This window comes from Enoplosus armatus, chromosome 10 (genome assembly GCF_043641665.1).
Source record: "Enoplosus armatus isolate fEnoArm2 chromosome 10, fEnoArm2.hap1, whole genome shotgun sequence".
NCBI classification, from domain to species: domain Eukaryota; kingdom Metazoa; phylum Chordata; class Actinopteri; order Centrarchiformes; family Enoplosidae; genus Enoplosus; species Enoplosus armatus.
The window spans coordinates 5857999-5872958 of record NC_092189.1 but is presented as its reverse complement, the minus strand read 5'-3'; positions in this window follow the sequence as shown (position 1 = coordinate 5872958).

Sequence of the window (14960 nt, the reverse complement as noted above, 5' to 3'; positions counted from 1 at the left end):
GGAGTCCTACATGCTCAGTAGGATTTAAACGAGACGTAAACACTGTAGGCCTGAAGCGGTGGGTCGTTACGTGGCTGTAGAAAGCTGCTGTGGGGATGTGTGACCGTGTGGGTGGGTGAGGGGTCACTGCAGAGGCGGGGGCTGGATGCAGAAGATACCAACAGAGGTTAATGTTGTTTACTTTCTTCTTCAAGTGGCCATTGTGTTCGCTTCCACCATCACATGACACCTGGTCACAGTCTCCTCATCAGGGTTTTCCTCGAACCCTCCACTTCCACCGTCACAAAGACACACACACACACACACACACACACACAATCACGCACTCAGACATACACAATGGGACGCTTGTTAGCTCCACCGAGTGTACAGGAAGCCTCTACTCCAGATTAGAGTTAACTGAAGAGGGCTCACATCATGATGTAGGCATGGCCCCGCATGAGCCCCTTGCTGACCCCAGATCCTCATCAATACAGGCCATTGATACAGTGCTCATTCCCTCTGATTAACTGACTACACCACCTCTCCTTTTCATTGTCAACGTAATCAATGCTGAAACAAAGAGTACCCACCGAATCAGTTGCCTTTGCCGCCCTTTTACGCGTTTGTATAATTAGTGGTTGATATGTTGCTGCTGTAACACGAGACGACAGCTGTTACTGTGGTTGTTACAGACCATGTCATCAGTAACCTGCCATAAAAACACATGCCAAGGCTCTCAACGCTGACATATGACATCTCCAGATACTTTAACATCATAATCAAATTCAATTTTCCCCAAAACATTTAAAATCAGATGGAGCTCGCCACAGCTGCCAGGTTTTAGAGACTTCAGATGCAGGTTTATACAGCACGAGAAAATATTAGATTTGCTTACGTTTTTGTTTTTTTTGGAGACAGGAGACACCGAGTCTGAAAGTTAAATGACATCTTTCTCTTGTTGTTTTCCGAAAAGCCGTCCAGCAGTGATGTCTTTTTGAAGTTAGTGCCCGCTGCAGTACTCATGTGGGAATGTAGTACTGGCTAAAGAGCTGATGATATGCTCACATTTTGCTCAACAAGATCAACTCTTAACACATTAAGGGGTGTAATTAATGTTGCACTGCAAACATTTTTTGGCTTATGGGGACCACAGGAAAAGCATTTTCTACATACATTTAAAAAGCCTGTGTTAAGTCAGCATGTGAAATGTGGCAAAGGAACCCCCCACTCACATTCTTCCTGCGCGCCTTCTCCTCCTCCTCCTCCTCCTCCTCCTCTTCCTCTTCCTCCTCCATCTCTGATGATGGTGATGATGGTAAACACTGTTTTCAATGACCTCCAGCCAGCAGAGAGTAGGAAAGAAAAATGTAAAGCAGATGTCCAACAGGGCTTCATAAGCACAGCCAAAAGCCCACTACAGCATTCATGTTGAGAGGCAGGAACATAAATTCTGAGGGGATGTTGCACCAGCAGCCAAAGAGGTTAGACGTTTCATAACTGGCAACATTTTCTTTTCTATTGGCTTTGTTGACCAAAAATCCCATCAGGTTGCTTTGAGGCCAACATACCTGCACATTCAGACACATTAAGCTTCAATCATAGCAGAGATTTCGCAAGCTCCGAGCAGCAGCCCTCGGTGTTTGAAATATGAATGTTCTGCCGTCAAAATCTCAAAGCAAATTCCTGTATAACTTTTTGGTGAATGTGAAATCATGTAAAACAGAGTTCAAATCAGACTCAGATGTGTACAGATGTGATTTCTATCCAACCGTCCTCCTCTTCTCTCCTCTCCTCTGACCTCCTTGTTTGTAGTATCAAAGAATCAGGCACTGTGAAATGTCTTTGCCGCAGATGTACGGCCCATACTTATCTGATCGCAACACAACTGGCAGCTTTGTGTCCCCAATTACGCTGTCTGCCAGCCAGTAATGGGACACATGAGATGGGCGGTGAGCCCCTCAGTTGCATAAATGACCCGGATGCAATGCATGCGTACACAAACACACCTCAAACACCGCGAACAAACAACCCTTGGGCGGACAAATACTCAACATTCCTCAGGGGTGGCCACACACACACACACACACACACACACACACACACACACACACACACACACACACACACATTTACAGGCACCAGGCTGACCTTTCACCTGGGGTACAGACGACTTCCACACATTTTTGTCTGCAAGCACCAGCTTTAGCAATCATGGAGACCCATGAGTGTTGTTTGAGTGTGGTCGGCCCCATGCTCTGACGTGCCTGTGGAGTGCACATATACATGTCAAACAGGGGAAGAACAAAAAGTATTTCACACACACAGATACAGACAACTTTTTTTAAACCTTATTATTGTCTTAATGGCATAACTGTGGCCACTCTGACTGAAGCTGGATTTATGCTTGACGCAAGGGGTTAACGGGAGTCCAGCCCGGTTTTCCACCCAACTGGGTTACTTTGGCTATCTTCTATTTAATGGGGTGGGTAATCATGGTTTTGGGCAGGTTGTGAGTTTTTTGTACCGTTTGGGGGGTTTCCGCCAACAAAAAGTTAGGCTTTATTCCAAGAGATCGGTCCCTCCTCTCGTCTGAGTCGTTTCATTTCAGTTGTAAATTGATTTTTTTTTTCTATTCCAGCTGTTAATCTGTCATAGCCCTGTAGAAGACTTGCATTTCATGTTATTGTTCTTCATGACCTCTATTATACATTTTATTGTAGCAGTGGTTGAGTTTGGCTCCTTATACTGATAAAACAGAAGAGCGGACATTTTGTTATGTTGCAGCCTTATGCTACATTCATTTTTTCCCCACATCAATTTGCACTCAATAACCCCACAATGTCAAAGTGGAATCAGGATGGGAAGCGTACAAGAGGAAACATTTTTTCCCCCTAAAGGAACATTACATACTGGGCTTCTTTTATGGCCATGGGCGAGCTCTAGGCTCTGACTGGGCTACAGTCCACTGACTGCAACACAGAGCAGTGAGCAGAGGGTTTGCAGTGGAGAAGATGGCTGTGCTAAATGTGTGTTACTGAAAAGGAAAAGACTACTGAGTCTTTCTTCAACTTCCTTAACGTTGTCTTCACTATCAACACTCTCCACTGGCATGAGAAATTTACAGGAGAGACTCAGGAAACATGACTCCATAAATAACGATGCATATTGAGGCAAGCAGCAAGAGCCTCCTTAAACTATCCAAATAAACTTTCAATCCATTTTACATAAATCATTTTAAACACTCCAAATATGAACACAGAAAGTAGCCCCCTGGGTTAGCTATTGAAGCAGTCACTGTCGATGTGTGTGTAATTAACGACAGAAGATTTGGAGCTAAATCAAAGGGAAGATTAAAGACGAAGAATGGAGGCAGAAAGGCAGCAAAATTAACTGGAGGAAAAGACAGAGGCAGGCTGTTGTTGCTGCGGATTGTCACGACCCGGCTCTGAAGCCATGACGAAAGAAGGGAAATGCACATGATTGTACTGGGAGGGACATGAAGTACATGTATGAAATGGTCAATCAGTAGTCTTAGTGAGGGAATGTGGGACAGTGTAGTATGGTGCAAAATAAAGATCAGTGCAACTAAAGCAAACCAAACAAAAGAAAACGTGGTGAGGGGGAGAGCCAGCAATGAAATGAGAGAGGGAAGGAATGATAACAGCTGATCTTAAAAGCAGTCTGGATGGACTGGATGAACACAATCTCCGCCGACCAGGACCTGAAGGAGACACGAAACACAGGCCATGGCCCGAGCCAGAGGGCCGTCCCAAGTACAACTTCATTTGGACAAGGAGACAAGCTTTCGATTTCAAATGTGGGTTTGTTTGGAACATTTCAGGCTCATTCTGCTTGCTTAGTTAACATCATGACCCATTTGTCAGAATGACCCGGGTTTAAAAATGCTGGAAGAAATGTATGACTGCTCTTCTCAGTAATTCATATTCCAAAACACAGGATATTATTCATAAAATAATATACTCTAATCTAATTGACAAAATGCAGCTTTGGCTCCTAATATCAGTGACAGTGTTGGGGATTTATAAATTATAAAAGTAAAGTCATTTCCAGTTGGGGAATTTCAAAATAGGCCGTCTCAGCAGGGTTTTGATCATAAAAAAATTTCTTTTAAATTTTCAGATTGGCAGATTTTCCAGAACACATGAAAAACCACAGCAGATGACAGAAAAATGGATGGACACAAAAGTCCCAACTGGCAAATGATGCAGCACGCTGTTCAGCCTGTTTCAGACTGCAGAGAGAAGACAGGCAGAGGAGAGAGAGAGTCAAACTTATAAACTCATTCTACAGGTTTCTGGCTCCCCTAAGAAGCAGAGGAACTTTGTAAAAAACAAAAGCACACGGACGTTTTGTCAGCTGTGGAGCAGCATGAAATCTTCAGTCAAGGGAATACAGCAGATACTAAAACAAACTCTCACAGCATCAGGGTCTGCTCACTGTCTGCTCACAGGAGCACTGGACGACACAGCAGCGTCTGTGTTTTTCTGCTATGGAGTCATTACTTATCCATTTCCAGTCTGTCAGTCTCTTCTTCTTTCTTTTCAGATTCTTACTTCCCCTTTTGTCCGCAGCCATTGACCTTTGACTTTTAGGGTGTGCGCGGAAGAATGAAGAGATTAACGGTCAGATAATGATATCTTTGTGTAAACAACATTGAACTAAAGAATGCACAGCATATAAGAGATACAACAACTGAAAACTAATAAACATGATCCTAAAATGTATTGAAATGTAAGGTTTTCAGGCCTTCGTCCATCCCTGCTGCTGACTTTGTGTGTCAACAGTTTCCTGCACAGGGGCTTAGCATAGAGGAAGTACCCACCTATCCTGACTGTGACACTGGCTTTTCTTTTACTTTCATATTGTTGCTAAACAGGGAAAAAAGACCCTTTTCCCTGACACTAACATTGCGCTCCTTGCAGACGTCGCTCGGCCAATAATAAACCGGACGTGTGCAGCAGGTTATTGATGTCAGCCGGGAGTCACTGTTCCTGTTCCCAGGGTAGAACCAGGCAGGGTGGGTGGGAATTGTTACATTGTGGAGGGGGATAAAAAAGTGTGTGTTTGTGCATGTCTGGTGTTCATATGTTGGAAGGATGAGTGTCTTTGGGGTTATCGTAGAACTGCTAAGGGGAAAGCCAAAGTCAAACAATGCCCCAAAAACAGAAAACCTCCACACAATGTGAGGTCACAACACTCACTCCAGCACCAGCCCCCCACTGCACCCATCAAAACCTGAAAGGATTTCTTTTCAAATTACCCCAGACAAGTGTGGAAAGAGCAGGGAGGGGGGTGGGAATGTCAAAATGGGTTTTCTTTTCTTCAGCTCCGTCTTTCATAACAACCCCTGGGGTAATCCCTGCTTTTCAATAGTAATACCATGTAGCCAACAAAACAGAAACATGCCAGCAGATACACACACACACACACACACACACACACATATACATAGGCATACACCTATACACTAATACATTGCAGACTGAGCCAGGGGACAGGCCGCTACCAGACCGCTTCACTCCATACTAACTGGAGGTTTACAACATTATCCAATTATCCTAAACTGTAGTTTTCAGGACTTGGCACATCAGTAGGTGCAACATATTCATTGCGTTCATGTTTAAGTCATATTGTTAGGAAATGTATTAAAAGTCTAGTCCAGTCTACATTGCTGCCAAACAACCCTGTGGCAAAAAGCATTTTCCCCATAGACCACCATTCACGGAGAGATGTCTGTAAAACTGTTGTCAGGACACCTCCAACCTTCCTAGAGTTTTTGAAAGCAGGATAACTGTAAACCATCATATAGTGGGTCAATCTGAATACCCATCACACCTTACCTATCCTTCTAGTTTAGCAGACCAACACAACCCCATGACCTATGCATGACACCACATAATTAGGAATCCGGAATCAGTGCTAATCACCTTGCGACGGATCACGTACAGGTCTCTTTTAAGAGCTGAGAACAGGCTCAGTAAAGACACAAACAGAACTCAGGTAGTCTGGGGAAAAAAATGTTTGGTGGATGAGGCAGCTGATCTATCCCCAGACTCCATTTGACAAAAGATGACTCATACATACAGTTGGATAGTAGGTAAGGCAGATCCCTCCTAAAAAGAAAAGGGAGTACACGGGAAATTGAGTGATTCCTTTTTCCTTTTGCACCACTTTTCAAAACGAGACCATTTCGCACGTTCACCATGAACAGTCCAGAGTATCTGATAATCCTACATGCACCAACCTGTTTTTTTTTGAGGATTTAATCCTTGAGGGCCTGCTCGGCACTGGGCACCATGCCCATCATGTCATCTTCTTAGGATATAGCCTCCCAGTATTGGGTGACAGGTTAGCGCAGTGCCAGAAGCAGGTGAGTCCATGTGTACCATGGTGCTGTTGGACCATGGATGATTGGCAGCTCACCATGTCTGAATCTCTCCAGCCAAGAGGAGATCTTGCAGGGGAGAAGAAAGGAGCACGTACAGCACATGTGTAGTCTTGACCATCAGCCCTCATGCTGTGAAGGACTGGAATTTAGGCAGTCCGGAGAAAATGGACCAAGACGGTCTCTCTGTAGAGTTTAACATCAGTTGGATGGTTGAATGGTGGCCTGCTTGTTGATAAGCCACCATGGTCCAGTTGTTTGCTTGTCATCCGTGCAACATTAACAATACTGCTTTCATTTCCAGTGGCCTGATGTTGCAATGCTCCCGTGGAATCCAAACTCCACCTATTTGACTTTATCGCACAGATACAAGTCAAAACATGAGCAGTTATCCTCCCCAGAGATTTTCCTTTTGCCAGGACTTGGGAGTCTACTGAAAGCCTGGCAGAGTCCAGCTACATCCCCAAACCTTTTCTTCCAAATTATAGCAGATTCTGTTTCAGGAACTGAGTCAAGTCAACTGTGTAGATAATGGCTCATTATTTAGTCCATGCCATAGCAAAAGAGACGAATTTCATGGTGTTGAAGTGGTTGTGCATGTGTGCCTTGCCCACACATTTTGAAAAGGGTTGATACGATTTGGATCTCTTTTAGCTCATTGGCTAATCTTCCAAGAGTCCATATTAAAAACATTTAAGAATACAATAATTCATAAATGATTCAACACATAATTGTTTACTCAGACATATCATATTCATACATACATACATACACACATTTAACCTACATACATGGGCACACGTACCGTAATGTACCTACATACAGTATATACACATATTCATCTACATATGTTCACATATAATACCAGTACTCTACAAACTTGCTGACAATACAATACAATAGTGTGATGATAACTACATCTTTTCGATCAACAATTCAACTGCCGTAGTTCAGTTTTTATTTTTTGTAGCACATAATGATATTTATTCTTATGTTAACGTACTAATAACAGTTTGCCCTTGATAAATTTGGCTTCTTAAAATGTTAAATTTTTTGAATTAATGTAATAGAAAGTGTCTCACATGGTCTACTACTGTGCTGCCTTACAAAGGCAGAGAGCAGTGACGACAGAGACAGTGACGTTGAGAAAAAGAGGTTTGAAGTTTGAAAGCTCTTAGCCAAACTGTGTCACAGATATATAAATTGTAAAATCTTAATTTTATGCCTTTTTAGGCCCATTAATAATCATTGTCACAGATCTTGCATAAAACCCAATAAAACATTTAGAAATTGCATGTGTTGACAATATAAAAGACGCAATAATTTAATTTAATAACGCAGTATTTAACACATATTTAAAAATTTAGCTAATTTAACCAGAAAAGAATCACATGGTATCACTTGTCAGAGGCTGCAGAGACAGCAGTTATTGCTACTCTGCTAATGTAGCTAGGCTAGTTACCTTTTAGCAGGACTACTTGAACTTGTGTTAGCCAACTTTATTTATCTTAATTATGCTGTGAACCAAGCTCAATTACTAAGATGTTGGAGCATCAAAATGTATTTTCTAACAACAGGAAGAAGAGAGTCAAATAGCTTTGGCTCACACAATAAGCAGGTAATGAGCGTAATATTTACCAAACAGAGACGTCCTGCTGTAATGTTAATCTTTGTTGCTGCCAATGTTCGTGTTGTCCACTCTCATATTCTGGATCAGATTCGGCTTCAACGTGTACGGATGGATGAGGCGGTGGAATTCCAGGTAGTTGGCCAATCAGAAAGTGGGCTTTTACAGAGGTGGGCCTTAAAGAGACAGGAGCTAAAACGGCTTGTTTCAGACAGAGGGTGAACTGAGGGGCTGCGTGAAGGGCCAGTAAACGATGAAGAAGGATTTTTTTAACTTGAAAAGCTACTCTAGTGGAGTCCCAAAATAAAAATATATAGCTGGAAATGAGCATAATAGGTCCCTTAATAGGTCCTTTTAAGTAGAATTGTGTGGTCTATCAAATCAAACACTTATAAGCAACTCGCAGGCAAAGGGAATTTCCAATGCCTGAATGCATGGAGCTAAGTATCTTCCAGATAGCGATAGTAAACAAATCACCCAGCTGGACCAGGTTTAATATTTCTCATTGCTAAAATGTGCAAAATGGTCCATGTGCATTTTGTATATTTGTGAGGACAGATCCAGGAGAGGTTTCATGCCCCTGTTTTATAGGGCACTTGAAAGTAACCAGATTATGGGGCAATGTGGTGGCCATTGCAGTGGTTAAGACATGAATCATATACTGTGATTGGAATGTCCCTGTTTCCCAGCCATGGACTTTGGTTTGCATGTTGTTAGGAGTAAAGGCAAAATTCCCCAAAAACAGCTAAAAAGAAAATACCCAGAGTACAGACCGTTGTTCCCCATCCTTCACAGGAACTACAGAAATAAACAGACACATCTTTCAGGAATAACTCTTTGGGAGCGGGCATCCACTCTCGTCTCATCTTGAGACATCACACAAGTGGCTCCCTAACTCGGGTAAATGGCGGAGATACACAGCAAACTTGGAGCACATGTTCCAGCCACAGCATTCTCCACATTGAAGTTGGAACACAGCATTCAGCTCTGTGGCATTAAATGGGACTAAGACATCCAGTGATCTGCCTATTCGCTGTCTACATCATTGACGAACTGATCCCAAACACGTATACTTGCAACTCACATGGAACCAAGGACGATCATCAGAGTAGGTATTACACTCCCTGTGTGTCCTTACTATCACAGCCAATCGTATGATGGCAATGACAAGTCATTCTAAACACAATGGCTGGTTTTGATTTTAAAAAAAAGTTGGTTAATTGTGGGACTTCCCAACTCTAAACCTATCATATCATTTGTTGATATCAGAGCCCACATAAGGGAGAGAAATGCATCAATCATCTGAGCTTAAACATGACTACTTTTTGAGTGGTAGCATTAGCAGGTCCCAGGACAAGGAGAGCTGTGGAATCACCTTGCAATTCACCCTACCTTAACCTGTCACTAAGCAAACGGCAAGAAGAGCAGGCCCTCCCTCTTCTCCAAGATGGCTGACAAAATAACTTTTAATACCTCCTCACTGACCAATCAGAAGCAGCTCTCCCTCACTACTAATGTGAACTGCAACACAGGAGGCTGTTATTGGCAAAATTCCATATTGGTGAGAAAGGTTGAGAGAACATTATCCTTTACAGCCATGTGTTATGAAATCAATGTCCAGAGGGATCAGAGGTAGTGACGCTACACTCCACCTCACAGCAGAGAAGCAGGGGAAGTCCTTGGAAGAAGATCCACTGTTGTGAAAGGAGCGCATGCCGGCCAGTGCAGGAAGCTGGCAGTGCCTGATGGAGAATTGACGGTAGCAACTGAGCTGGATGCGGGAACAGGAACAGCAGAACTAAGTGCAGTCTCCTGATGAAGCCGTCCTTGGCCAGGCTGTTGTCATGGCTGTTGAAGAAACTGTGGACGAGGAGTTTCGAGGCTTGACGCTGCCCTGTTCAGTGAGACGTAGGGTTGAAGGGGTTAATCCCGATTTTCTGAGCACATTTTTTCCAAAATTTCAGAGCTCAAATATGTGAGGGTGCGTTTAAGGCCCCTGTAGCTACATCAATAAGCACAGATATTTACCATTTGAGAGTCACACAGAATCGCACACAAACATAAATCTGGAACACATAGGGATTTGGTCCAATGGGACATCAGAAGCACAGAGAAAACATCCAGACAGCTGCAGTGTTGCAACACTGTGTGTGTGTGTGTGTGTGTGTGTGTGTGTGTGTGAATGTGTTGCAATGTTGGGCGGGGAGGGGGGCAGAGCAGGAAGGGTGGTGTTGGCTTGGGGAGTCCCAGGACTGTTTTTCTTTGCTATGTGCAGTCTATTGTTGTGAAACTCAATGACTGACAAAGTAGGAAATTGAATTATCATCTGCTGTGTGTGTGCATGCAAAACCATTGCATGAGATCACTGAATAAACTAGCTCTACCCCCCGTGTTGCTCCTGCAGTTTTCAGAGATCAAGAGTTCTGCAAGAAAAATCATGAACCAATGGGAGATGGTCACGTCTATTACCGAATAAGCATCGCTCTTACTTGCTAGGATGAATGTTTGAGTTTGACCTGACTCATGCGTCCCTTCATACATGCTGCGATCGTGTTAGTGTTTCGTAGCCAGGCAATTACAATGCAGTTACCACCTAATCCACCTAGCAAGTGCACCTTCAAAGAATCAACAGTCATATTGCAGATCCTGTTTTTGAGGGGTTGCAGTGAGAGTGAGTGAGAGTTTTTGGTTTTAGATTTGCAGCCAACAGAAACATTTCCTTAGAGTCAGTAGGAAACATTCACTGCTCAGTTGATTTATGTCAAAGGTTATATTTGACCTTTGACTGCCTGATTAAGTACGAATCGAGTCTCCAGTCCGGAGTGTGTGTCAACCAGTGATGTCTCCCCTAAATCATCTCCTCATGATGCTGGCCACCTCTGGTAAACTCGGCTGCAGATCATGCGAGTCTACCCTTGTAGTATAATGGCCTATGTCAAGAGTGTGACTTAGGCCGTTTTATTTTGCCTAAGTCAAAAGACAATGTGACTTAGGCGATTTTACAAGCTTTTCAAGATGGCGGCTGCTTCAAGAAGAATGAAAATCTACCTAGCCACTGAAGTTATTTCCATGATTCAGGGCTCGTCCCCTATTGGTAAGTGATGCGGTTTACTATAATATAGGCTAGGCTATAAATATTGCGTAGTTATTTAGTCTTTTTATTCAATCTTTTTAGTCAGCAAAAAAGTCCATGAAGCTAGCATTTAGCAAAGAGTGGAAAGGCTCCAGGATCTGTGGCTGTTACAAGTGAAAGGCCTTCTGTGAACTCTTTTCTGTCTTTTCAAACAATATTTCATCGACAGTTTTTGTCTCATTTTTTACACATTACATGATCTAATTAAGAAAGATTTGAATACCGTATTATAATCTAACAGCTAGAAACTATGTGTATAACTAAAAAATAACAAAGGATCCTCTTTACTTTTGTGTTTTTATTTAATGAAAATCTCACTTGAACATAATATTAGTAATCGGAGTTGAAGGTTTAAAATTGCTCAAGTCACAAAGGCATGTTCAAAAATCATTTATTCCTCTTATGTTACATAATTGACAGACAATGTTATTAGTATGTCAATAGTCATCTATTGTCATAACCTTTTTGAGTGAAATTATTAATAAATATCATATATTCAATGTTTGGTTCAGTTTTTTGTGTTTTCTGAAAAACCTGAAAAAATGACCCAGGCCATTATTTTAAGAGGGTGTGGATATCATCCTTTTAAAGGACTTCAGAATCCTTTGCTGAGATTTGTTCTTATATACGTTTTCATATATTCGTTTTCAAAGATTTCAGACAAAGAAAAGGTGTGTTGACCTTCTCCAGCAGGTTTCAAAGGTTTTCTTAAGCCTCTTATGGGTTCGGAGAATTTGTTCAACGCATGGATGAGCATGTAATCCTTTATATGAAGAGAAACGTAAAATCAGCTAAATCTACGTTCCAGGGTTTTCATCTGATAGCGGTCATATATTACAAGGCCCCTTACAGTTTGTCATATTTGTGTAATTCAGTTTGACTTGACTGTGAATAAATCCTTGAGTCTCCGTCTTAAACTCTGAAGCACCCAGTGGTCAATTGTTAGAGATGAATGTTGTGTAACTGAGCATTGTTCAAAAACCCACAGATATTTATTTCAAATTCTTTTCAAGACCCCAAATTAGGAAGAGAGGCCAAATCTCAGGCAAAAACTATGTTTATATAATGATAGACAAAACGTTTTCCATTCGGTGTAATAGTGCAGCTGTTGGGATACAGTGTGGATTTTTGTTCAAAAGTTCAAGAGGTCGAGCTGATGTAAACAGATGACCCTAACCCTGAACAAGAGAGGTTCTTTTTGTGATCTCGATTGTGTCTTGTTTTATGCATAGTGCAATGAAAACGGATTTGTCACATCACAACGAGGAGGAAGACTGAGTTGTGTGTGGTTTCCAGCAGAGACAGCTTTAACGGGTACGTCACTGAGGAAGAAATGAATTGATAGAAAAGTTACGACAATGTTAACATTCCTGGAAAACTGACATTATATTGCACTAAAAACATTGAGTGCTGGAGGGGGGGAAGCAGAAACTCTTTTGTTGGAGGAAGACATCTGTGTGCCCCAGGAGCCATGTGGTTTGTAAGGTTTTTCCCTCTGGACATCGGCCTGAAGATGGAGTCTTGTTCTTCATATGTTAGAATCTAATCTTAATGTTTTCCCTGTTAATGGTTTTTTTAGGGAGTTTTTTCTCATCTGAATCAAGGGTCTAAGGACAGAGGGTGTTGTATGCTGCACAGATTGTAAAGCCCTTTGAGGCAAGTTTGTGATGTTGGGCTGTATAAATAAAGTTGATTTGGCTTCTTCAGCTGCGGGATCATCTCTCACAGTGTCTCTCTCTCTCTCTCTCTCTCTCTCTCTCTATGTCAGCGTGTGTTTTTAAAAAAACAATCTCCTTCACATTCAGACTCAATCAGGACCTACAGTACACACTATGGAGTTCAAAGAGAGCTTGCTTCCTGCGAAAGAGGATGAAGAGTGTTTACAGATCAGGAAGAGGTTTATAGTAACCGTCCAACAGTGTCCCTCTGCCAAGGCCATGTAGACTACAGAGTGTAATAGTGATAATGTCTGTGCTAATGACAATAATGATGCGCCAGGAATAGTCGCCTCCCAAAATAGAGCAGGGCATGGATGTCATTAAACAGACTCCACAGAAAGGTCCTTTGTTTGGTGTGTGTGTGTGTGTGTGTGTACCCACTGGTTTAATGGCAGTGGTGATGGTGATGGTGTGAGGGATGGGGAGGTTTATGGTGTGATTTTTGGTGTGTTTGGTGTCTTTGTTTGCACATGTGCAAGGGCATGTGCAGCTGTGTGTGTGTGTGTGTGTGTGTGTGTGTGTGTGTGTGTGTGTGTGTGTGTGTGTGTGTCACAATCACCAACAAATGAAATGCTGTGAGTTGTTTTATATCAAATTATTTAAGAATTGTTGATCTCTGTAGTTTGTTTTTTTGTGTTATATTTGTGCCATGTGAGGGATTGCAACAGAGCATCTGAAAGTGAACGTGCAGAACAACATGCACACACACACACATACACACACACACACACACGCGCACACATGCAAGCAGATAAAGTCTGTTTGTGTGTTGCAACTTTTGAGCATTCTGAACATTACAGGAAATTCAACAGTTGCATGACGTTGAAGATAAATGAGAAATGGGCCATTCACTCCTATCAGTAACTGTAACAGTTTCAGGCAGACGTCACCGTCAGCAGCAAATGTCCTCAAATTCTGTATTCAATCAAAAGTTGCAACACAGTCATCGCTGATCATAATGGGAAATACCCGAAGAGACACTTATTAACAAAAAAAGTAGAAAGAAAGTGAAGAACAGTCTGAAACAAGTGATCGGTTTTTGTTCGTTGGTGGTCCAAGTTTTGATAGTCTATCAATAACTTTATACTGATGGACCAGTGCATGATGTGTGATGATGTATCGGTCGTAATAACATGTTTTACAGGTACAACCTTTTTCAGCAAACTAACTAACTATATACAGACTATAAATGGGTTGAAACATGCAACAATTTCCAATGAAACTTAGTGAAAATGTAACATCTCGCTTAACTGAACTGGGGCCAACAAGTACCTGAATAGTTTCTGGAAGTTCTTGGAGGGAGTGTGTGCATCTTGTATTTTGAAGTATGAGCCCTGGAGGCTGAACCATTCCCATGACAGCAGTCAGCTATTGAAGCTTCACAGCACGTCAGAGGAGACAACTCCTCTTTCATCTCCACCGTCTACCTACACCACGTGGCCTCCCACGTCATCAGCCTGATCACCAAAGAAGTATTTCATTGTTGCTAAAGAGCTGGAAAAACTGAAAGTGGCGAAGCGCTGCACATTCTCAGGAAAGGTATATATACAGTGCTTAACAAATGTAGTAGACCACCTGTCATAAAGATGAGAAAACACAAATATTTTAGAAATCTGTCAAAAAAATGTATTAGGCAAATAACAAACTGGAACAAATAAATAGCCCTTATTCACATATATTAACCAAAAATCTTAATATTTTGTATGACCTCCTTTGGCCCTGATAACAGCTTGCATTCTTGCAACCACAAAACAAAATGTTTCTGTTCAGGAATGCAAGTAAATAACTGTAATTTGGCATCTCAATCAAAAAAATAATAATGTGCTTTACTGTTTTGTTCTGCTTTTTTGTAAAACAGTAAATTTGAGAATTCATGGATAACAACAATAATTATATTTTAGCATTAAAGAGATCATTTTGATTAAAGAGCTTGCACATACTGGTGGATTAACCATTACAGAAACATCAAATATTTTGGTCATCAGCAATACTGTTCATTTAGGGCAGCGGTGGCAAACACCTTACACTGGGTGGTGGTCTAATACATTTGTTGTATATATATATATATATATATATATATATATATATATATAC